The sequence below is a fragment of the Schistocerca cancellata genome, chromosome 6 (assembly GCF_023864275.1).
Source record: "Schistocerca cancellata isolate TAMUIC-IGC-003103 chromosome 6, iqSchCanc2.1, whole genome shotgun sequence".
NCBI lineage: Eukaryota > Metazoa > Arthropoda > Insecta > Orthoptera > Acrididae > Schistocerca > Schistocerca cancellata.
The window spans coordinates 460,481,148-460,507,256 of NC_064631.1; the positions used below are offsets into that span (position 1 = coordinate 460,481,148).

The 26,109-nt window shown below is 45.6% G+C and overlaps 3 non-coding genes across 3 annotated transcripts; 2 read left to right on the forward strand and 1 right to left on the reverse strand.

Moving 5' to 3' along the window:
• The first annotated feature begins 7,685 nt into the window (after positions 1-7,685).
• On the forward strand, positions 7,686-7,760 carry Trnas-uga (transfer RNA serine (anticodon UGA)). The gene has a single exon. It is a non-coding gene; the product is annotated as a tRNA-Ser (tRNA).
• Positions 7,761-19,815: 12,055 nt separating this feature from the next.
• Positions 19,816-19,890, reverse strand: Trnas-cga (transfer RNA serine (anticodon CGA)). The gene has a single exon. It is a non-coding gene; the product is annotated as a tRNA-Ser (tRNA).
• Positions 19,891-19,956: 66 nt separating this feature from the next.
• Trnas-cga (transfer RNA serine (anticodon CGA)) lies at positions 19,957-20,031 on the forward strand. The gene has a single exon. It is a non-coding gene; the product is annotated as a tRNA-Ser (tRNA).
• The last annotated feature ends 6,078 nt before the right edge of the window (positions 20,032-26,109 follow it).

The following is a 26,109-nucleotide window of genomic DNA, read 5'->3' on the forward strand; positions in this document are numbered from 1 at the left end:
GAATACATTTCGTAATGATGTGGAATGTGTCAGTTTAACGTAAGTTTTCATAACACAACACTTTTTTTTTGTTTAAATTTACTACTTTATATCTAAAAATTCATCTATTGAGTAGAAGGAGATGTCACTATATTTTAAATGTTTGTTGGCTGTCTATCAGATTTTTAGTTCTATCCGGCAAATGATCAAAGATTTTTGTGGCAGTATGGTTCAGCCCTTTCTGTGCCAAAGTCATATTTAACCCAGAATAGTGAAGATCATTCTCTCTTCTAGTGTCATGGCTACGCAGTATGCTATTATTTTTGATTTGGGATGGGTTATTAATAACAAATTTCACAACTAAATACATGTACTGCTAAGGTACCGTGAATATGCCGAGTTCCTTAAGGTGATCTTGTGTGGGCTCCAGCTATTATTCTGATTACACACTTTTGTGCAGTGAATACTTTTCTCTCAATGATGAATTACCCCAATATATGATGCCATATGAAAGCCGTGAATGAAAATAGGCATAATAAGCTAATTTACTGATATGCATATCACCAAAATCTGCAGTAACGCTAATAGCATAGGTAGCTGAATCTAACCATTTCAGCAGATTAATGCATTTCTTCCTGTTCAATTGCTTATCAATGCGCTCACCCGGAAATTTTGAATATTCTCCCTTAGCAACAGACTTCTGTTCAGAGTCTACATTTGTCAATGGCGTTATGCCAGTTACAGAATTCAGTATTGTGTTTTCTCAAAATTTAGTGAGAGTCGATGTGCAAAGAGCCACTTATTAACTTTCTGAAATACGTTGTTTACAAGTTCCTTAGCTAATTCTTGATTGTTGGATGCGATTACTGTACTTGTATCACCAGCAAAAAGAACTAGTTTTGCGTCTTCATGAATATGGAGTGGTAAGTCATTAAAATATATTAAGAGTAATAAGGGACAAAAGACTCAACCCTGTGGGACACCATTCTTGATAACTTCACAGTTAGAAGATTCTGCTGATTTTTGCAGACTATTTGTACTGTTAATTTCATCCTTCTGCTTTCTTCCAGATAAATATGAATTAAACCATTTGTGCACTGTCCCCCTCACACTGCAATACTTAAGATTATCTAAGAATTTCATGATTCACACACTCAAAAGCCTTTGAGAGATCACAAAATATCCCAATGTGTGATGTTCGGTTACTTAGAGCATTTAATATTTGATCAGTGAAAGCGAACATAGCGTTTCCTGTTGAGAAGTCTTTCTGGAAAACAAACTGACATTTTGTTAGTATATCATTTTTGCAAATACTGAAGCTATTCTTGAATCCAAAGATACATAACTCGCACGCCAGAGGTAAGATCACAAAAGTGTAACATCAAAAATCTGCCTAGTCAGGGTAACTGCTGACAGAGCTGACATGTTGAAACATTTGCACAAGGGCGAATTGATCGGCAGATAATGAAAAACAGAGATGACATATAATTACATAGTGTCTGCAGAAGTTCTAGCGGATGCTTTAAGACGAATAACGTTGCCTTCTGAATTGAGAAATCAAGTAGGAAAACAATGTTAAACGAGGAATGGTATTAAAAATGGTCTTCTGTTCGATGACGAGCAGTTTGGTGTATGTTCTATAGCAGTGGTAATCAACCTTATCCCTATCGGCCAAGAGTCGGCTTTACATTTTTCAAAGCGGACGGCAGCACTAGTGGTTTTAAGGACATTTTCATTAGCTTTCATAAAATTGCGGCATAAAGTATTTGATAAGTAATTATTATTGCATACTACTACTTGCCTACTTCATAAATCACCATTACTAAGGAAATGGAGGGCGGTTGGAAAATTTTTCTGCTAATAAAGATACGAGTAAAAATGGTTTGACTAGCCCTGTTCTACAGTAACATAGTCATCACAAATTACGAATGCAGAAGGTAAAGATGAATTTGTTTGATTCTCTTCATAATAATGTAATAACCACAATCCTCATTTTTGCTCACCACACAATATTATGGAGTCTGATATCTATGCTCCATCTTATTGTGACAAATAGGAATGACACTTCCAAAGATGGCAAGGTCCGATAGAGTTTAGTTTACAGAAGTTACACACAGATTATCATCAGAATCGAAGACGTCGTTGCTAAGAGGGTGAGAGAGAATATAAAACATAGAGTACAGATGAATTACACAACTATTGCTTATTCTGTAGCATGTGATATTTATTATATTTACTAAAATTTAAAACAAAATTTTCACTATTTTGTTACATTAAATAACTGATTCGAAATTTGTGTATGTACTCTACATAACATGAAGACGATAACTTTCAGTGCATCCATGGTCTAGGGGCAGCCGACACGGTAGCTCAGCGTGAGTAAAGGAATCAACGATGAACTTCAACAGGTGTTAGTGACATCCGCCACGACCGAATGCAGCGAGCAAAATGAAAAAAAGGGGTGGGTTTGGGGTAGCGCGACCAAATGGAACGAATAAAAAGAAACAATAGGGTGAGGGTGGGATAGCGTCTTTGATTACTAATTAAAACGTCATCGATTCGGGGCTCGCACACCGCGATCGCTTCAGTTTTGAATAAATATCATTAGTAGTGGCGGCCGAAGGCATTCGGGGTAAGTTGTCGCCTTCATTCTGCCAACGGCCTTACGGCAGAGATTCAGGGAACTCTGTTGCTCTTGGGGTGGGAAACATTTGGAAAAAGCCTCCAAAAGGCGGAAGAATAAGCTTTGTTCAACGACATGAAGATGCAGAAGGCAATTGAAACAACTGCATTAAAGACACATAGTGTGTATCCGCAGGGCAGGTAGCATGTAATGAAAAGTGTTATGATGGTCTCTCCATTGACGGAGCCGGCCGCGGTGGCCGTGCGGTTCTGGCGCTGCAGTCCGGAACCGCGGGACTGCTACGGTCGCAGGTTCGAATCCTGCCTCGGGCATGGGTGTGTGTGATGTCCTTAGGTTAGTTAGGTTTAAGTAGTTCTAAGTTCTAGGGGACTTATGACCTAAGATGTTGAGTCCCATAGTGCTCAGAGCCATTTGAACCATCCATTGACGGAAGATTCCGGAAGAGTCCCACATTCCTATCTCCGGGAGGGAACTGCCGAGGCGGAGGTGACCATGAGAAAAATGTTGCGCGAGCTTGTTGGTATCATCGGATTAGGGAAGGAAGTCGGCCGTGCCCTTTTAAAGGAACCATCCCGGCATTTGCCTGAAGCGATTTAGGGAAATCACAGAGAACCTAAATCAGGATTGAACCGTCGTCCTCCCGAATACGAGTCCAGTGTTCTAACCACTGCGCCACCTCTCTCGGTGAAATGCGAAGGCTCAATCTGGATATAGGGGGTCAGTTAAGTGAAATGAAAGGAAGACAAGTATTTCTGGACAGATAAGTAGAAAGTAATATAAACAGCACCAGAAAATGGTATAACGGGAGTAGGATTCGTTATGAATAGGAAGGTAAGGCAGAGAGTGAGTTACTGTGAATAGTTCAGCGAAAAGGTTGCCCTAGTCAGAATCGACAGCAAACCAACACCGACGCTATACATGCCGACGTCGTAAGTCGAAGATGATGAGAGAGAGAAAGTGTATGAGAATTTTGAACAGGCACCTCTGTACGTCAAGGGAGATTAAAAACTAATAGTCATGACAGAATGGAATGGAGTTGTAGGTTAAGGCCTAGAAGAAAGGGTTACTGAACAGTATGGGCTTGGTACTAGGAATGAAAGAGGTGAAAGACTGGCTGAGTTCTGCAATAAATTCCAGATAGAAAAGTGAATACTTTCTTCAAGTATCACAAGAGGAGGAGGTCTAATTGGAAAAGACTGGGAGATGCAGGAAAATTTCAGTTACATTGCATTATGGTTAGGCTGAGATTCCGAAATCATATAATAGATTGTAAGGTATACCCAGGAGTAGATTAGACACATATCACCATTCAGTAGTGACGAAGAGTAGGCTGAAGTTTAAGAGATTAGTCGGGAAAAAGAAGTGGGATACGGTTTTGCTAAGCAATAAGAAGATATGACTGAAGTTCTCTGAGGTTATAGACATTGTGATAAGGAATAGCAGTACAGCTGAAGAGGAATGGACATCTCTAAAATGGGCAGTCAGAGAAGTTAGAGAAAAAAATAGATACAAAGAAGGTAACTGCGAAGAAATTATGGGTAACACAAGAAATACTTCAGTTGATCGATGAAAGGAGAAAATACAGAAAAGTTTTGGGAAATTCGGGACTACAGAAATACAAGTCACTTAGAAATGAAATAAACAGGAACTGCAGGGAAGCTTAGAAGAAACGGCTACAGAAAAGTGTGAAGAAATCGAAAATGAAATGATTGTCGAAGGACAGACTCAGCATAAAGGAAAGTCAAAAGAACCTTCGGCGACGTTAAAAGCAATAGTGGTAATATAAGAGTGCAATGGGAATTCAATTGTTAAATGCAGAGGAGAGCCTGATGAGTGGAATGAGTACACTGAAGGTGAAGAGAGGGAAGACTTGTATGATGACTTGATAGAGAAACAGGAGTCGATAGAGATAGGAGATCCAGTACCAGAATCAGAGTTTAAACCAACTTTGGAAGACTTACGAGCGAATAAGGCCGAAGGGATAGACAACATTCAATCAGTATTTCTAAACATCAGGAAAAATGGAAACAGAACGACTGTTCACGTTGTGTAGAATGTGTGAGTCTGACGATATACCTTGTGACTTTGGAAAAACATCATCCAAGTCGCTGACAAGAATATTATACTGAAGAGCGGAAAAGAAATGTGAGGATATATCAGATGACGATCAGTATGGTTTTAGAAAAGGTGAAGGCACCAGAGAGGCAATTCTGACGTAGCAGTTGATAATGGAAACAAGACTGAAGAACAATCAAGACACTTTTATAGACTTCGTCGACCTGGAAAACGGATTCGACAATGTCAAATGGTGCGAGATACTCGAAATCCGCAGAAAAATAGGGCAAGCTATAGGGAAAGACGAGTAATATACATGTACAGGAACCAAGTAAGATACGAAGAACGAAGTGCTCGAATTAAAAACACTGTAAGACGGGGATGAAACCTTTTGCGCTTACTGTTAAATCTATACATCGAAGAAGCGATTAAGGAAATAAAATAAAGGTGGGTGGAATTAAAATTCAAGGTCAAAAGATATCAGTGGTAAAATTCATCGATGACACTTCTATCCTCAGTGGAAGTGAAGAAGAATTACAGGGTCTGCTCAATGAAATAAACAGTCTAATCAGTGCAGAATATGAATTGAGAGCAAGTCGAAGAAAGACGAAAGTATTGAGAAGTAGCAGAAATGAGAACAGCGAGAAACTTAACATCGCGATTGATGACCATGAAGCAGATGAAGTTTAGGAATTCTGCTATCTAGGCAGCAAAACAACCCACGACGGTCGGGCAAGAAGGATATCAAAAGCAGACTAACACTGGAAAAAGGGCATTCACGGCCAAGAGAAGTCTACTAGTATCAAACATAGGCCTTAATGTGAGGAATAAATTTCTGAGAATGTGCGTTTGTAACACAGCATTGTGTGCTAGTGAAACATGGAATGTTGGAAAATCAGGAAAGAAGAGAACCGAAGCATTTGAAATGTGTAATTACAGAAGAATGATGAAAATTAGGTGGACTGATAAAGTAAGATATGAGGTGGTTCTCCAGAGAAACGGTGAGGAAAGTAATGTGTGGAAAACACTAACAAAAAGAAGGGACAGGATGCAGGTCACCTGTTAATACATTACGGAATAACTTCCATGGTGCTGGAGGGAGCTTAGAAAGTAGAAACTGTAGAGGAAAACAGATACTGGAATATGCTCAGCAAGTAATTGAGGACTCAGGTGGCAAATGCTACTCTGAGATGAAGACGCTGGCATAGGAGAGGAATTAGTGGAGGGTCGCATCAAACCAGACAGAAGACTAAAAAAATAAAATAAAAAGGCAGTTTTTTTAATTAATTAAGTTTCACCAGTAAAAAGGATTAAATGGTCAAAAATGCGTAGTGTATTTATTTCAGGAGATAAAAATAAGTTCACACACAAACTGTTTATAAGCACTAAGGACAGAATACGATGCAAAGAATGATGAAAGTGGGCACAAAAAACAAACAGAACAAGAAGAAAAACGTCGTGCATTATAAACTTGGTACAGAACGGACTTGGTCCAAACTACATCAGTTTAAGCTCCGCCAGCTAATGTTTACATGGAAATAGAGATCAAAGATCCCTTTGCTACAAGCCTTGTCCCTTACGAGTTAGATAATATAGACTTTTCAGTGATTCGGATGGCCGAACACTGATGTAGGTCTAGTGCTTGTGTGTGATACCCGATAAAAATTATAAACAATTACCACATATCAAATTAATCCTGGATCTCTTGTCAAAAACATAATTTCATTATGTTGGGCTACTTAAGGAATGTGAAATGGGTCTCTCAGGAATATGTCGGTAGACTACGCCGCAGAAAATCCTATGGGTGACAATCATGGTCCACCTGGGATTCTTATTTTGGCACTTACAAATAAATATCTATAATGTGATCTGTAAAGGGCTCACTAAGATCTTGCAGCACGAAATTCTCGAACATCACTTCTGTGCCATGTATCACAAGCGACGTCACGTTGAACCACATATGATGGGACTGTTGTGCGGATATGCCAGAAGCTTCACGATTGGCAACTCTACAACACGTCCTGTGAGTAACAGGTGGAACTGGGCTTCCCATTTGGTCGTATGTGAACAGGTCACGATTTCCTTACAGGAGAATGGTAAAATTGGTGCAAGCCAGCCTCGGGGAAGATCACTATGGATTCCCGAGAAATGCGGGAATCGTACACTGATTGCAGACCACGCAAACCCCTTCTTGATTGTTATGTTTCCCGTGGGCAGTGGCGTATTTCAACAAGGTAATGCGCCATGTCACAAGGCCAGGCGTGTGGTGGAGTTGTTCGAGAAACACAGTGGTGCGTTCCAATTGATGTGCCGGTCTCCCAACTCGTGAGATCTGAACCCAATCGAACACGTCTGGGATGTGATTGAACGTGGCGTCAGAGCTCATCGCCACTCTCCCCGAAATTTACGGGAATTAGGTGACGTGTGTTCGACAACTCCCTCCTGCGACTTACAAATACGTCACTGCGTCGCCACTGTTACCTGTGCCAAAAGTGGACATTTCGGCCATTAGCCAGCTAGTCATAATGTTCTGGCTGATCAGTGCAGAAGCTTTTGAAATGTGGTAAAATTGAAAATTGGAGGTAAGTTCCTGTGGGACCAAACTGGTGAGGTCATCGGTTCCTAGGCTTACACACTACTTAGTCTAAATTAAACTAAGAAACTTTCTGGCAGGTTAAAACTGTGTGCCGGACCGAGACTCGAACTCGGGGCCTTTGCCTTTTGCGGGCAAGTGCTCTCCCAACTGAGATACCCAAGCACGACTCACGCCCCGTTCTCACAGCTTTACTTCTGCCAGTACCTCGTCTCCTATCTTCCAAACTGAACAGAAGCTCTCCTGCGAACCTTGCAGAACTAGCACTTCTGAAAGAAAGGGTATTGCGGAGACATGGCTTAGCCACAGCCTAGGGGATGTTTCCAGAATGAGGTTTTTACTCTGCAGCGGAGTTTGGAAGGTAGGAGACGAGTTACTGGCAGAAGTAAATCTGTGAGGACGGGGCGTGAGTCGTGCTTGGGTAGCTCAGTTGGTAGAGCACTTGCCCGTGAAAGGCAAAGGTCCCGAGTTCGAGTCTCGGTCCGGCATACAGTTTTAATCTGCCAGGAAGTTTCATATCAGCGCACACTCCGCTGCAGAGTGAAAATGTCATTCTAATTAAACTAACTTACGCTAAGGACAACACACACACACACACCCTTGTCCGAGGGAGGACTCGACCTCCTAAGGGGGAAGCCGTGCAAACCATGGCAAGGTGCCCTAGACAGCGCGATGATCCAGCGTGACTGAAATGTAGTGCTACAGAAGATGCTGAAGGTCAGAAGGGTAGATCTCGTAACTATTGAGGAGGTATTGAGTAGAAGTGGGTAGGAAAGAGCGCAAGACCACATACAGAGTCATCAAGGGGTCATCACTTTAACATTGGAGGGAAGAATGGGAAGTAAAAATCGTGCAGGGAGAGCAAGAGAAGAATACAGTAAACATAATCAGTAGGACGTACAGTAACTATTTTGAGAAAAGAGGCTTGTACAGGACAAAGTATCATGGAGAGCTACATCAAACCAGTCTTCGGATTGAGGACAACAGCATCAATAACAAACAGGAATCAAGATTATTATACTTAATTGTACCTAGCAGAACGAGATGATGGTAATTCCGTTCTACGCCACGTAACAGAACGGACCATAGTGATCTGGTCATGATAAGATACACTATGTGATCAAAAGTATCCGCACACCCCCAAGAAATACGTTTTGCATGTTAGGTGCATTGTGCTGCCACCTACTGCCAGGCACTCCATATCAGCGACCTCAGTAGTCATTAAACATCGTGAGAGAGCAGAATGGGGCGCTGGCAGAACTCATGGACTTCGAACGTGGTCAGGTGATTGCGTGTCACTTGGGTGATACGTCTGTATGCGAGATTTCCACACTCCCAAACATCGCTAGGTCCACTGTTTCCGATGTGATAGTGAAGTGGAAACGTGAAGGGACACGTATAGCACAAAAGCGTAAAGGCCGGCTTCGTCTGTTGACTGACAGAGATCGCCGAAAGTTGAAGAGGGTCGTAATTTGTAATAGGCAGACATCTATCCAGACCACCACACAGGAAATCCAAACTGCATCAGGATCCACTGCAAGTACCATGAAAGTTAGGCGGGAGGTGAGAAAACTGGGATTTCACGTTCGAGCGGCTTCACATAAGCCACGCATGACGCCGGTAATTGCCAAACGACTCCTTGCTTGGTGTAAGGAGCGTGAACACTGGATGCTTGAACAGTGGAAAAACGTTGTGTAGAATGACGAATCACGGTGCATAGTATGGAGATCCGATGACAGGGTGTGGGTATGGCGAGTGCCCAGTGAACGTCATCTGCCAGCGTGTGTAGTGCCAACAGTAAACTTCGGAGGCGATTCTGTTATGGTGCGGTCGTGTTTATCATGGAGGGGGCTTGCACCCATTGTTGTTTTGCGTGGCAATATCACAGCAAAGGCCTAAATTGATGTTTTAATGGCTTCAAATGGCTCTGAGCACTATGGGACTTAACATCTATGGTCATCAGTCTCCTAGAACTTAGATCTACTGAAACCTAACTAACCTAAGGACAGCACACAACACCCAGTCATCACGAGGCAGAGAAAATCCCTGACCCCGCCGGGAATCTAACCCGGGAACCCGGGCGTGGGAAACGAGAACGCTACCGCACGACCACGAGCTGCGGACATTGATGTTTTAAGCACCTTCTTGCTTCCCCACTGTTGAAGAGCAATTCGGGGATGGCGATTGCATCTTCCAACACGATCGAGCACGTTTTCATAATGAACTGGCTGTGGCGGAGTGGTTACACGACAGTAACATCCCTGTAATGGACTGACTTGGACAGAGTCCTGACACGAATCCTTTAGGGATGTTTTGGAACGCCGACTTCGTGCCAGGCCTAACTGACCGACATCGATACCGCTCCTCGGTGGAAAAGTCCGTGAAGAATGGGCTGCCATTCCCCAAGAAACCTTCCTGCATCTGACTTAACGCCGCTGCCCTCGGTCGTAAGTGAAGGGCAATGTCATGTGCGAGAGTGGAAGCTGTTATCAAGGTTGAGGGTGGGCCAACACCATATTGAATTCCAGCGTTACCGAAGGAGGGCGCCACGTAAGTCATTTTCAGCCAGGTGACCGGATACCAATGATTACATCGTGTACGTCTGTCACTCTGTCTAGGGAACGATTAATGCCGGTTCACAAGCACAGTTTAAGATATTTTCTAGATCTGTTGTCTTGGTTTAGTGTTGAAGAACTCAGCCGATGTCAGAGCTCACATTTCAGAGGCAGCTGCTGCAGGACGTGGCTCCGTCGGTGTTTCCGCTTGGCGCTCGCCCGCTCGTCTTTCCAGGAGGCCTGGGTTCATTTTTAAGCTCGCGGGAGCAGCGTCCCGGCGCGGCAGGTGCTTTTATAAATACAGCAGCCGCCCGCCGCCAGCTTTCCGAGAATCCGCCGCGCGTCGCGTGCGTCCGGGCAGCGGCGAGCAGTTGGCAGGTGAGGCGCGGCTTGCGTCACGGCCGCAACAGACAGCCTGGCTGGCGGCTGGCGGCTGGCGCGCGCACCGCCACTGCCACTGTCACAAGGTCACCCCGGACGCCGCCGCCGCCTGCGCCGCCAACACAGCCATCCTACCTAACCGCACACCACTTCTCCGGGGATCTTTTTCCCCCTTTGTCCTTTTCATATGGCCTCTGACTCGATTAATGCGGTCGCCACAACTTCTTCACACGTGTCAGTCTCTTCATTCGACATTAATTTTTGTGCTGTTGCACGTACGCGGTCGCGTCACATTAACGGTCGTGTCACATTAACAAAAAAATAAAAAAAGGTGAAATGGCTCTGAGCACTATGGGACTTAACTTCTGAGGTCATCAGTCCCCTAGAACATAGAAGTACTTAAACGTAACTAACCTAAGGACATCACACACATCCATGCCTGAGGCAGGATTCGAACCTGCGATCGTAGCGGTCGCGCGGTTCTAGACTGTAGCGCCTAGAACCACTCGGCTACCCAGGCCGGCTCACATAACACCACCTATGTTCGACGTCACCGTGCAAGAAACGTTCACAGACGGGAGGTGGCAGCACTGGCTGTGAATGGAATATGGAAAGTGCCTGGGGATGTGGGAAACAGTGCAGCTTTTGTAATGTGGAAACTGGGCGATTTATCTGACGTCGAAGAGGGCATGACCATTGGCTTTCGGGCTAGGGATGAATCGTTTCCTAAACGGCTAAGTTTGTACGAGCGACGCTGTGGTTGAGTTGATGTAAGCTATGTGATAGCGATATGTACATTCGCAAATGGCGGTAGGATCGCCTACATTAGGTATAAAAGAGCAGTGCATTGGCGGAACTGTCATTTCTACTTAGGTCATTCACGTGAAAAGTTTCACAACGTGATTATGGCCGCAAATGGGGAATTAACAAACTCTTGACATGGAACGGTAGTTGGAGCCAGATGCATGGGGCATTCCATTTCAGAAATCGTCAGGGAATTCAATATTCCGAGATGTACAGCGTCAAGAGTGCGCTGAGAATATAAAATTTCAGACATTACCTTCAGCATGACAGTGCCCTTCACTTACGTCCGAAGGTAGCGGCGTTTGCGTAGTCAGTGCTAACAGACAAGCAACACTGCATGAAACAGCCGCAGAAATGAATGTGGAACGTACGACGAAATGGCAGCAGACGACCGACGTGAGTGCCTTTGCTAACAGTACGACATCGCCAGCAGCGCCTCTCCTGCTGGATTCTAGACGACTGGTAAACTGTGGCCTCCTCAGATGGGTCCCGAAGCCATGGGCCCAAGTTGTCAAGAAGGCACCGTGCTAGCTGATGGTGGCTCGTTGATGTGTGGGATGTGTTTACACGGAATGGATTGGGTCCTCTGGTCCAACTGAACCGATCGTTGACTGGAAATGGTTATATTCGGATATTGGGAGACCACTTGTAGCAGTTCGTGTATTACATGTCCCCAAACATCTATAGAATATTTATGGATGACAGTGCACCATGTCACCGGGACACAATATTTTACGATTGGTTTGAACAACATTCTGGGCAATTCGAGTTAATGATGTACCCACCCAGACTGTCCGACATGAATCACATATAACGGTTATGGGACAAAATCGAGAGATCAGTTCTGCACGATATCCTGCATTGCCAACGCTTTCGCTGTTATGGGCTGCTATAGAGGCAGCATGGCTCAATATTTCTGCAGGGGACTAAATGTTGAGGCCATTCAATGACCAGTTGCTGCGCTGCGCCGTGCAAAAAGAGGTCCGACGCGATATTTGGAAGTATCTCGTGACTGTATACCGCACGTGATAAAATGGTGCTATCCAAAATCGATGCTGAGACCACTGTGATGCACCACAGGCCATAGATAACAAGGGTTAACGACAACTGCGTACATGTATACGGGTGAATAGCTGGGCAGTCGGTGAGCAGCTCACCGCCCAGATGAAGCAAAGGGGGTCCTCAACGACTCTTCAGCAAATGTTGCTATGTATGGATCTCCGCAACAGGCTCCTGCTTCATGCGGCTATGCTGACCTCTGTTTATAGGCGACACTCACTCCATCGTTAGGCCACGAGTGGCCTACCGGGACCATCCGACCGCCGTGTCATCCTCAGAGGAGGATGCAGGTAGGAGGGCCGTGGGGTCAGCACACCGCTCTCCCGGTCGTCATGATGGTATTCTTGACCAAGCCGCTACTATTCGGTCAGGTAGCTCCTCAATTGGCATCACGAGGCTGAGTGCACCCCGAAAAATGGCAACAGCGCCTGGCGGCCTGGATGGTCACCCATCCAAGTGCTGACCACGCCCGACAGCGCTTAACTTCGGTGATCTCATGGTAACCGGTGTATCCACTGCTGCGAGGCCGTTGCCTTGTTTATAGGCGACGAAGGCTGAAATTTTCACCCCAGTACCGCAACTGCACATCCACTGAGCGGATAGATTACCATTGCCGTGTACAGTGTGGAACATCTGAAAGCAAACACCCTGTAACAATCGTCGGAAGGGCAGAAGCTGGATGGCATTCCCTGGGTGATCTCGTCATTTTTGGAATGCACATGTATGTCCCTATCGTTGGAGATCATGTTAATACCAATATACAGTTCGCTTTTTCTCGACATGATGGAATCTACTAGCAGGACAATGCCATGTGTCACATAGCTCGTAGTGTACGTGCATGGTTCGAAGGGCACCATGATGAGTCCCTTGCCACCAAACGTGCCAGATTTAAACCCAATCGAGAATCTGTGGGACCACGCCGGTGGTGCTGTTCGCGCCATGGATCCTCATCCGAGAAACTTAGTGAGGCTGTCCACGGCGCTAGCACAGTATTACTCCACATCTGTTGGCACCTTACAGAAACTCAACGACTCTCTTCATGCACATCTCGCAGCGATCCGCTCAGCAAAAGGTGTTTATTCAGGCTTTTGACTGTGGTATCGACATTTCCGATACCACAGCGTAGGTTGACGCTATGAGAGCGGAAGATTTTCGCCGACCATAGCGCTCTCTAGCCGACGCTGTGCAGCTCTACGAGCGCAACTCCACTTCCGCCCAGTTCATGAAGAGCAGACGGCCGAGAACCATCGCTTTAGCTTAGGTTGCTATTGAAACTTTCTATCTGGACTTTGGCCGCACACCTACATGCTCTCCTGTACCAAAGATACGCATTCATTTGTATATATTCATACACCAGTAAAAACCTCTTTTACATGCTTTACCTCGCCTGCTCCTACTCGCTTCCTTTCATTCGGCATCTTTGTCAGGTTTCAGGAACAGACCCACGCGTCGCCTTCCAGGCGGGATACAAAATTGACAGATGGTTACATTTTTGTGACTGGACAGAATATTCCCCTCCGCATCCGTCGCCTCATTCTGAGGCCACTGTGGATTCCAGAGCAGTTTTCCGGCATCGTGGGAAGGAGGACAAGAGATGATGGGCCAATCTTTTCGTATTTCTTCCAAATAGATTGTGGTCTGTGCCTACTATCACAATTCTAATCTTCTGGTCTTCATTCCACAGACTGGGCTGATGCAACTCATCGTGCTATTCTATCCTACTCATTTCCTATTATAATTCCCTCAGCGTCCCGTTAATTAATTCGACTACATTCCACTGGCTAGTTTTACTTTTGTTGCTATTCATCTTATAATTTACCAGAACCGCTGATATCCGTGGGAGAGCCAGAGATGACAAAACCCTTTCATCAGATGAGCAAGATTTATGAGACAGGCCGAATACCATCAGACGTCAATAAGAATATGATAATTCCAGTTACAGAGAAAGCAGGTGCTAACAGGTATAAATATTACCGAACTGTCGGTTTAAGAAGTCATGGTTGTAAAATATTGACACGAATTAATCACAGAGGAATTCAATAACTGGTAGAAGCTGACATCGGAGAAGATCAGTTTCTGTTCCGGAGATATGAGGAAACACACGACGCTCTATTAACCCTACGACTTATCTTAGATGGTAGGTTAAGGAAAGGCATGCCTAAGTCTATAGCATTTATAGATTTGGAGCTAGTTTTTGATAGCGTTGACTGGAGTACACACTTTAAATTTTTGAAACGTATAGCGGTAAAACATAGGAAGCGAAAGGTTATTCACAACTTGTACAGAAACCAGATATTTGTCATAAAGAAAAAAGGCATGAAAAGGAAGCAGTCGTTGAGAAGGGAGTGAGGATTTTACCCTATCCTCATTTTAATTCGGTCTGTACACTGTGGAAGCTGTGAAGGAAAGTAAACCGAATCAAAAATTCATAAAAGATAAATAAAACGTTTGTGGTTTGTCGACGACATTGTAATTCTGTCAGTGACAGCAAGAGGTTAGGAAGTACATTTGAATGGAATGGACAGTTTCTCGTAAGAATGATGTAAAGTGAAAATTAACAAAAGCAAAACAAGGCTAATGAAATGCTTTCGAATGCTGAGGGAATTAAATTAGGAAATGAGACACTAAAAGTTGTAGATGTGTTTTGCTGTTTGGACAGTAAAATGACGTACAGTAGTCGAAGAACAGGATGTAAAACGTAGACTGACAGTAGCGAGTAAAGCATTTCTGAGAAACAGTAATTTGGTAACATTTAATATAAATTGAAGGTTTAGGAAGTCTTTTCTGGAGGCATTTGTCGTGGTGCTACAGAAGAAGAATGAAGATTGGATGGGTAGATTGTCTAACTGGTGAGAAGGCTCTGAACAGAAACCTGTTGTGGAGATAAATAAAGAGTGACTGGTATCAGTAAACGTGTTGTTTCATTCGATTGTAATTTTGCTCTAAACTACTATAAAAGATAATACACGTTTACCAAACCACTTTAGAAGAAGAGATGTTTCCTTAATCGGTTATGTAATGATAAATAAACTTATGTGATAAGGCAAAAAACAAATTGCTCATGTGGCATTGATGGCCGGGAGGCCCCATTCGGGGAAGTTCGGCTGCCAAGTTGCAAGTCTTTCAGTCGACGGCATATTGTGCGACTTGTCAACCGCTGGTGAAATTATGATGAGGACAACAGAACACCCAATCCAGGAGCAGAGAAAAATCTCCACCAGGCCATGGTAGACATATACGTTACCAGTCAGCTAAGCTGGCGGACACGTCATAAAAAGAGCGTAGACGTACAGCGTAAATACTGCAACCTACATCCAACTGAATATACTTATTGTATGTAAACCTTGGTCAAACACTTTCCCCCTTTGCGAAGCAGACAACTCCATGATGCTTTAAAGGTGTGTGCTGCCAACTGATCTCTTTGACAAGCTGCGACGTGAGCTTTTCCTCCCCAGTTCCACGCAGCACCTTTTCATTAGCTACCCGACTTACTCAGCTAATCTTCATTATTCTTCTAGAGCGTCACATATCAAAAACTTGTACTCTCTTCTCGAATGTACAGATGCAAATGGCCACTTCAATGCCAAAACTGTGTCAATACAGGACATGGGTAAAAAAAAAACTTACAGTTGTGTTCTTACAGAAACACGCACTCTGTTTACCGTTATTCTAGACACGCACGGGAACAGTTCCCAAAATTTGGGACGCTTAGAAGCTGACTATACAGAGTAGTCAGGAACAGTCTGATAAGCTTGTAAGGTGTGGTGAAAGGGATAATGTGCTGAAAAAAAATTGTTAAAAAAAAACTGGATACGCTGTGCCGTTTATGACTTACTTAGCGTTGAAGTTAGGCAATAATGTCATTGCGCCCGTAATTCCAAGCACCTGCACGCGTTAAAATGTGATACAGCACAGGCGTTGTTTGTTCGGGAGTTACCGTTTGTGGAAACTCTCATTGACAGTTAAAATTTGCCTTTTTATCAAGTGATAAGCTGCGTAAGCGAAAGCTACGTTTGTTCGGTTTGAGGAAACCAATGGAAGAACAACTCTGACGAGACTGTCTCTGGCAGGCTGCTTGAATTTGAGCTCGCAACCACCTGATAGGATAACGCCAATGCTAAATGAAATTACAATGAAATGAATACCCCTAGCTGCATACAGGCGTTGATATAAGTCAACGAGGACAGTTGAAGATGTGTGCCCCGACCGGGACTCAAACCCGGGATCTCCTACTTACTTGGCAGACGCTCTATCCATCTGAGCCACCGAGGAGGCGTACCAGAGATAAATCCCTGCAGTCACACTATACTCTGTGTCCTTGGTGGCTCAGATGGATAGCGTGTCTGCCATGTAAGCAGGAGATCCCGGGTTCGAGCCCCGGTCGGGGCGCACACTTTCAACTGTCACCGCGACTGCAGGGACTTACATCCGCACGCCTCCCGTGAGACCCACATTCGCAACTTATTGTCCCGCACTATATTAATAGTGCCCCGGCCCATTATACTCATTACTCGCGGCTTTACTGCCGATTCTCGTAAGAGTTCGGGCACTGTTTGTGCATCCGCACAGAAGAAGATGGTCAAATGGCCGTTGAGCCTTAACCATATCTATATATATGAAGATGGTATCTGTTCTTTCGGAGAGCACGGGATCCAGGGTTCGATTCCCGGCGGGGTCAGGGATTTTCATATGCCTCGAGATGACTCGGTGTTTGTGTTGTCCTTATCATTTCATCATCATTCATGAAAGTGTCGAGATTGGACTGAGAAAAGGTCGGGAATTTGTACGGGCGCTGATAATCGCGCAGTTGAGAGCCCTACAAACCAAACATCGTCATCATCATTAAGTTCTTTCGGACTATGAATATAGTGCGGTACAATAAGCTGCGAATGTGGGTCTCACGGGAGACGTGCCAGAGATAAATCCCTGCAGTCGCACTTTCATCTGTGTCCTTGGTGGCTCAGATGGTTCACAATTTTGCGCCGGCCTCCTTGTCCGCCCCAGTACTGGTATCGACCATTCCAACCCCCTTTTATTACATCCAACGATTTTTCCTGGAGTTCAGCTATGTCTACCGGTCCTTACCACTTACACGTTTGTAACTCACGAAAACAGTCTCCGAATTGTTACAACAGTGCCGCCCGTCCAACCTCATCGAACGTAAGTATCCACAATACGTGTGGCGACACATATGGAAGGCGATCCATGCGCGTTTTCTCGAATCAGGCGTTCAATCAGCGTGGTACATCACCGTGAATGGCAAACAAGTTAACCGAGATCGTCTGCACCGCATCCATCTCGCCGATTCATCCCTCTGCACCCACTGTGGAGTGGATGCCACGGATGTCCACCGGTTCCACTGTGGCACAGCGTTCGATGTCTGAACACTTGCGCGGCGAATTTTGGCGTTTCTTACTCGACAGACACCAGCTCAGATCGACGTCCACATGCTTTTGTACCCCGATAAGACTTTCTACCCCTCTGCCAAAACTCACTCTGTGAATTGGACCTGTGGCCACACGAACCGCTATCTTTCTACTTCTGGCGACAAGTCTACGCTAGGATATTGGACTCTCAACGAACGACACTGCGTCCTGATCCGTCACCAACGCTATAAGCAATATTTTTCCAGTTTCTTACGGAGCACCTTCGATGACCCACCTCGTAGCTGGAACGTCCAAGCCCTGAAAAGCTGAAAACTGTATTAACCGAACCGAACTGAATAGATCTGCTACCCAGAAACCACGCCTACGCAATGAGAAGACACGTTTGGACGAGCTGGCCTGCTGTAGGCGGAGACACTTCAGGCGCTCCTGTAAGAACTGGTCTTTAACTACAAGTCGCACGACGACTTTCTATAAAATAAAAAAAAACTAAAATAAAATAAAAAAAAGATGGAGAGCGCGTTTGGCATGCAAGCAGAAGATCCCGGGTTCGAACCCCGGCCGGGACACATTTTCAACTATCGCAGCTAGGGGTGATCGTTAAATTTGTAATTTCGTTCTAACAAGCTGCATGGTCACCGAGCATGTTCCGAAAGGACAGATACCATCTTCATAGATCAATGCTAAATAACTGTGCAAAGGCACAGCGAATCGATTTTCTTGTGAACAATTATTTCTCATCATAGCTTCCTCTGCAACACCCTTACAAGCTTTTCAGACTGTTTCTGACCACCGTACGACGGAGTGCACAGTTAACGTAGACTATTGTGAAGGACAATTTTCGCTCTTGATTGTGTGTTTAAATTCACTCATCACGATTGAAATTTCACCCTAATGATTATTTTCAAGTAGAAGATTTCCTCCATACGAAAAAAAGATCTCATACACAAAACGTGCCCGATTATAGCCTGAAATGCTTCTGTATGGCAGAAGATGTTTAACCTTTTAGTCATGTTCGCAGACAGGAAATCCTCTTCTTGAGAAAGTCCTAAGTCGACATCGCAGTCGACGTGATTGATCTGTTCGACAGCATTGGATTTACAGGAATTATACGCATAGAGAGAAGCTGGCAACACCGGGTGAAGAGAGAACGCAGATGTAATTTTCTCCTTGATATTGCACTCTGTAATTTAATCAGAAAATAAAGAGTGGATGTAGTCCTCATAAACCGGGCATTGCAGTCGTCGTGATTGATACCTTTGACAGCATTGGTCTTACAGCAATTATGCGCATGGCGGGAGCGCAGATGTAATTTTCTCCTTGATATTTTGTGGTCCTTACGAACTCGAACTGACGCAGTGCTGTAGTATGCATTCTATATGTAACATGAGAAAACTAACTTAGCTGCAAGCTGGATTCGCGTGTGGCAGTCCGTTTCCTCTTCGGTGTACGCACAGTAGCTTAGATATTCCTAAGAGACGGGAAAGGGTAACTTCTCGGAGTAACGATAATGTTCTCCTGTCAGGGCAAAGTTGTACGCGCAAGTCTTTCTAGTTTCGAGACAGACGGCAGGAAACTGGAGCTGAGGAGAACAACATACAATGCTTCAGCAAATCGCTTGACATCCGTCGAATCCCAGTGAGACAGAAACTAGTACAAACTAGTCCGCCGTTCTGGTCTGCTAGCAACTACTTGTCGAACGAGCTCCTCAGTAGTGTGTGTGTGGCAGAGGAAAAGAGAGGGGCTGAAGGAAAGGCAAACCGGCTGGCTTAGCCTCGTCACGTCGTCTGTCCACAGTCTGCACGTCTCTCCCCAAGAAAGCCTGATCGCGGTCTTGACGTGACGTGTGCGGACCACACGCGTCGAGCCAGCGGCTGCAGCCAGCAGACCTCTGACACGACTTTTTATTGTCACGTCGAGCCGCTGTAGCCGCCTACACGTCGTAGGCTACAGAAGCGGCACTTCGCTGCGTCACGGGCACCGGGAGATCACTGCTAAATCAAGTGAGGGAATTTGCATTATCTCTTAAGCTCGCTGGACGTAGTATTAACCACCGCCGTAAAAGAGCACACATGTCGCCTTGGAGCACTTTCGATGGTGTAACACTGATACCCTTCACCCTTAACATACGTTATGGCACTGGAATGGTGTGTATTTCTCAGTCGACAGTTTGAAACAACCACAGCAAGAGTCAACGTGGAGACGTTACAAACTGGCAGAAATGACATACCATGTTTCGACGTGCTCATGATAACAATGCCAATTGAGGTGCCTAATTTGTTGGTGTATTAAGGCGGACTACTCAACGTGCGTACAGTATGGTGGACAACATTCAGTTACTTCCTGGCAGATTAAAACTGTGTGCCGGACCGAGACTCGAACTCGGGACCTTTGCCTTTCGCGGGCAAGTGCTCTACCAACTGAGCTACCCGAGCACGACTCACGCCCCGTCCTCACAGCTTTATTTCTGCCAGTAAAACTGTGAGGACGGGGCGTGAGTCGTGCTCGGGTAGCTCAGTTGGTAGAGCACTTGCCCGCGAAAGGCAAAGGTCCCGAGTTCGAGTCTCGGTCCGGCACACAGTTTTAATCTGCCAGGAAGTTTCATATCAGCGTACACTCCGCTGCAGAGTGAAAATCTCATTCTGGAATCACTCAGTTATGTTACACGGCAAGAGAACAGCGGTCATAAAAATATACTAACGAACTGGAGACAGTATCACGCCCTGCAGTAATAATCGATTTCAATCGTAACAGGACCTACTGTTCTCAGTGAAGTCCTCAATCTTTTTCCAGCGAACAGTGCGAAGGGAACTGTATGAAATGAGCAGTTTTAGTCAAATTGGTCAGGAAAGACCACCGCTCACACTGAGTGGTACGTAATGTTTACACGTCTCCAACACAGAAAGTGGCTGACTGGGGTCGTGATGTGCAATCATTCCTATCGCGATTTTGCCAGTTTCATGTGATGCAAGGCGTCGACTTCACTGACGGCTCAAGGAGGCGTTTAACCAGCAATGTATGGACAGTTAATTGAGGCTAGAGATGGATCTGTGATTCGGGCACAAAGACTCCCGTCTTCCAAAATGATAACAGCTGTCTTTACACGGCCGAGCTCGTATGTCTGCTGTCTGGCGAAAACCCTTGCACCATTTCACAGCTCGACTGATCTACTAAATCAGCCGATTTTAAGTCCATGGAAGCTGTCTGCAACTATCTGGAACAGCGCGTTAAGCTTAGCACTCAGCATATCCGCAGGTCCAATGGATCTAATCATCAATGACCAGCTTCAGGTGGATATGGCATACACTGTGTGATCAAAAGTATCCGGACACCTGGCTGAAAATGACTTACAAGTTCATGGCGCCCTCCATCGGTAATGCTGGAATTCAGTATGGTGTTGGCCCACCCTTAGCCTTGAAAACAGCTTCCAATCTTGCAGGTATACGTTCACGTAGGTGCTGGAAGGTTTCTTGGGGAATGGCAGTCCATTCATCACGGATTGCTGCACTGAGGAGAGGTATCGATGTCGGTCTGGAAGGCCTGGCACGAAGTCGGCGTTCCAAAACATCCCAGAAGTGTACTATAGGATTCAGGTCAGGACTCTGTGCAGGCCAGGCCATTGCAGGGACGTTATTGTCGTGTAACCACTTAACCACAGGCCGTACATTATGAACACGTGTTCGATCGTGTTGGAAGATGCAATCGCCATCCCCGAATTGCTCTTGGACAGTGGGAAGCAAGAAGGTGCTTAAAACAACAGCGTAGGCCTGTGCTGTGATAGTGCCACGCAAAACAACAATGGGAGCAAGCCCCGTCCATGAAAAATACGACTACATCATAACGCCGCCTCCGAATTTTACTATTGACACTACAGACGCTGGCAAATGACGTTCACTGGGCATTCGCCATACCCATATCCTGCCATCGCATAGCCATATTGTGTACCGTGGTTCGTCACTCCACACAACGTTTTTCCACTGTTCAATCGTCAAATGTTTACGCTCCTTACACCAAGCGAGGTGTCGCTTGGCATTTACCGGCGTGAGATTCATTGGGAGAGTCCTTAGAAAATGTAGTCCATCAACAAAGGAGGTGGCTTACAAAACACTCGTTCGACCTATACTTGAGTATTGCTCATCAGTGTGGGATCCGTACCAGATCGGGTTGACGGAGGAGATAGAGAAGATCCAAAGAAGAGCGGCGCGTTTCGTCACAGGGTTATTTGGTAACCGTGATAGCGTTACGGAGATGTTTAACAAACTCAAGTGGCAGACCCTGCAAGAGAGGCGCTCTGCATCGCGGTGTAGCTTGCTCGCCTGGTTTCGAGAGGGTGCGTTTCTGGATGAGGTATCGAATATATTGCTTCCCCCTACTTATACCTCTCGAGGAGATCACGAATGTAAAATTAGAGAGATTAGAGCGCGCACAGAGGCTTTCAGACAGTCGTTCTTCCCGCGAACCATACGCGACTGGAACAGGAAAGGGAGATAATGACAGTGGCACGTAAAGTGCCCTCCGCCACACACCGTTGGGTGGCTTGCGGAGTATAAATGTAGATGTAGATGTAGATGTAGATGTGTGGCGTATGAGCAGCCGCTTGACCACGAAATCCAAGTTTTCTCACCTCCCGCCTAACCGTCGTAGTACTTGCAGTGGATGCTGATACAGTTTGGAATTCTTGTGTGATGGTCTGGATAGATGTCTGCCTTTTACAAATTACTACCCTCTTCAACAGTCGCCGGTCTGTGTCAATCAACAGATGATGTCGGCCTCTACGCTTTGGTGCTATACGTGTCCCTTGATGTTTCCACTTCGCTATTACATCGGAATGTTTAGGAATGTGGAAATCTCGCGTAAACATGTATGACACAAGTGACACTTATCACCTGAGCACTTTCGAAGTCTGAGCTCTGCAGAGCGCCCCATTCTGCTCTCTCACGATGTGTAATGACTACTGAGGTCGCCGATATGGAGTACCTGGCAGTAGGTGGCAGAACAATGCACCTAATAGGAAAAACGTATGTTTTTCTGGATGTCCGCATGCTTTTGGACACATAGTGCACCTGCAGAAATTTGTCGGCTCTCTTCCACTTCTGAACTGAGGTCATTATTAAGGCTGGATGTAGTATTGCGCTGTCTCCTGGGAGATGACTAACTTCTTGTCCGGTCTCCTAATTTCTACGGTATGTTTCGAGGCAAAGAAACTCTACATGTACGCTTGTAATACGTGCGATAAGAGCCATCACGTTGGAGGTCGTGGTCGCCAACACGGAATTCTGACATTATAAATAGACGGTCAGTAATGGTCGCGGTCGAGTCTCGCTGGGGCGGGTCCCGTTAGGAGAGAAGTCGTAACTCGGCTGCCAACTGTCTCGCTGCTTAGCACCTCCTGCCGCCAGGCGGCGACACGGCGGATTTAAAGAGCTTAGCCCTTGTGTTCTAACGATTCCCATCGCGTCAATGAAATCACTCCGGAGGAGGACTATATTTTATACTGCTACTCAAGCATTGTACACCCAGCAATTAAACTTCATTTCTTTCGTCCTTCATCACGTAAAGTATACTTTTCTTTGTTTCTTGTTTGCTAGCTGATTACCCAATGTCTTGGAACGTAGAAACATGTGAAAATGATTTCTTGCACTTTTAATGCTTTAAATGAGATTTAGTGGCGTGTTAATCGTTTAATTTTAAGAAAAGTAAATGTCGTCTTGACACTCACCTAGACTCTTGAAAACAATCGGTCTCTCGCTCCCTCTCCCTCCTCCCCCCCCCCTCTCTCACTCTTTCTCTCTCTCTTTCTCTCTCTCTCTCTCTCTCACACACACACACACACACTGGCGAGTGGTCGAAAAATAAGCATATCACATGTAAATATAACGAATGTGGTTTTAGCATTTTGAGTGTGCAATTTTAAGACGGTAAGGTTCAAATGGCTCTGAGCACTATGGGACTCAACATCTTAGGTCATAAGTCCCCTAGAACTTAGAACTACTGAAACCTAACTAACCTAAGGACATCACACACACCCATGCCCGCGGCAGGATTCGAACCTGCGACCGTAGCAGTCCTGCGGTTCCGGACTGCAGCGCCAGAACCGCTAGACCACCGCGGCCGGCTAAGATGGTAAGGTATTTGGCTACCTCACACGTGATTTTCCACAACATGCCGATTCGATTGATATGGAACATGCCATACTTTGGACGTAATTAGCTTAATTTGCATAACGAGAAGTGCAATGAGCAATGGACACGTATGTGGCTTTCGTGTACAGGGTATTCACACTCGCTTCTTAATTTGCATGGAGATAACAGTGTACATTTTTATAGCAACGTGAAAATAAAGTGAAAGGGGCCAGTCGCTCAGGTTAAGATGCAGAACCACGACGTGGAAATGCATTTTAAGAAACATTAGAGAGGCATGACAAACCGACCCTCACGGCAGGGAGGTAATATACGACGACAATGGTCAGGGCCTTTGCCTCTGCGCATTTATGAAGGTGGAAAAAACCCTCAGCGTCGCAGTTACAGTAAACACTCAGATCATGTGATCCTGTCATGAATAGCACGTGGACTACATATGCAATGACACCTGCACTGGCAAAACTAACAGCAGTAACAAAAACTCGGACGCTGATTGAATGAAAGGAAGACCAGGAGGGAGAAGGCAATGTTATTGCGACGCACAAGTTTATTAGGAAAATTCTGATTGGCACGAACAAACAACGGAATAGACCTAGTTAGCACTTCCACTGGCCGATACCAGTGCTAATGTGACGCAAGACCGCGGTACAGTGGGCGGAGTCCGCGACAATATACACTACTGGCCATTAAAACTGCTACACCACGAAGATGACGTGCTACAGACGCGAAATTTAACCGACAGGAAGAGGATGCTGTGATATACAAACGATTAGATTTTTCAGAGCATTCACATAAGGTTGGCGCCGGTGGCGACACCTACAACGTGCTGACATGAGGAATGTTTCCAACCGATTTCTGATACACAAACAACAGTTTACCGGCGTTGCCTGGTGAAACGTTGTTGTGACGCCTCGTGTAAGGAGGAGGAATGCGTACCATTACGTTTACGACTTTGATAAAGGACGGATTGTAGCCTATCGCGATTGCGGTTTATCGTATCGCGACATTGCTGCTCGCGATGGTCGACATCCAATGACTGTTAGCAGAATATGGAATCGGTGGGTTCAGGAGGGTAATACGGAACGCCGTGCTGGATCCCAACGGCCTCGTATCACTAGCAGTCGAGATGACAGGCATCTTATCCGCATGGCTGTAATGGATTCTGCAGCCACGTCTCGCTCCCCGAGTCAACAGATGGAGACGTTTGCAAGACAACAACCTTCTACACGAACAGTTCGACGACGTTTCCAGCAGCATAGACTATCAGCTCGGAGACCAGGGCTGCAGTTACCCTTGACGCTGCATCACAGACAGGAGCGCCTGCGATGGTGTACTTAACGACGAACCTGGGTGCACGAATGACAAAACGTCATTTTTTCGGATGAATCCAGGTTCTGTTTACAGCATCATGTTGGTCGCATCCGTGTTCGGCAACATCGCGGTGAACGCTCATTGGAAGCGTATATTCGTCATCACCAGGCGTGATGGTATGGGGTGCCATTGGTTACACGTCTCGGTCACCTCTTGTTCGCATTGACGGCACTTTGAACAGTGGACGTTACATTTCAGATGTGTTACGAGCCGTGGCTCTACCCTTCATTCGATCCCTGCAGAACCCTACATTTCAGCAGGATAATGCACGACCGCATGTTGCAGGTCCTGTACGGGCCTTTCTGGATACAGAAAATGTTCGACTGCTGCCCTGGCCAGCACATTCTCTAGATATCTCACCAATTGAAAACGTCTGGTCAATGGTGGCCGAGCAATTGGCTCGTCACAATACGGCAGTCACTACTCTTGATGAACTGTGGTATCGTGCGGAGCTGCATGGGCAGCTGTACCTGCACACGCCATCCAAGCTCTGTTTGACTCAATGCCCAGGCGTATCAAGGCCGTTATTACGGCCAGAGGTGGTTGTTCTGGGTACTGATGTCTCAGGATCTATGCACCCAAATTGCGTGAAAATGTAATCACATGTTAGTACTAGTATAATATATTTCTCCATTGAGTACCCGTTTATCATCTGCACTTCTTCTTGGTGTAGTAATTTTAATGGCCAGTAGTGTAGTTAATTGCGGATGGATAAATGAGGGAGGCTCTGTTCCGTCGATAGGCGTCGAGTGTTGGAAGAGGGGCTTAACGCCCAGTGGTGACGCAGAGAGAGGTTTTTCTGTCAACATTTTTAGTTCACTAGTCTCTGTTTAAGACATATTTGTGCTGAATCCCTCACAGATCTCCAAAGCGAAGAAAATAACACGAGTCGTTCCACTATTGCTAACTTTATTGCAAGAACTTTGTGGGCCACATTGGGCGCGTCGCCCAGCTTTGCAAGTGTACAGAGTCAATTTTTCTTAGCCTAGAAACAGAGCTAGGTGGCGTAGTAGATAGCACATTGGACTCGCATTCGGTAGGACGACGGTTCAATCCCGCGTCCGGCCATCCCGATTTAGGTTTTCCGTGATTTCCCTAGATCACTTCAGGCAAATGCCGGGATGGTTCCTTTGAAAGGGCACGG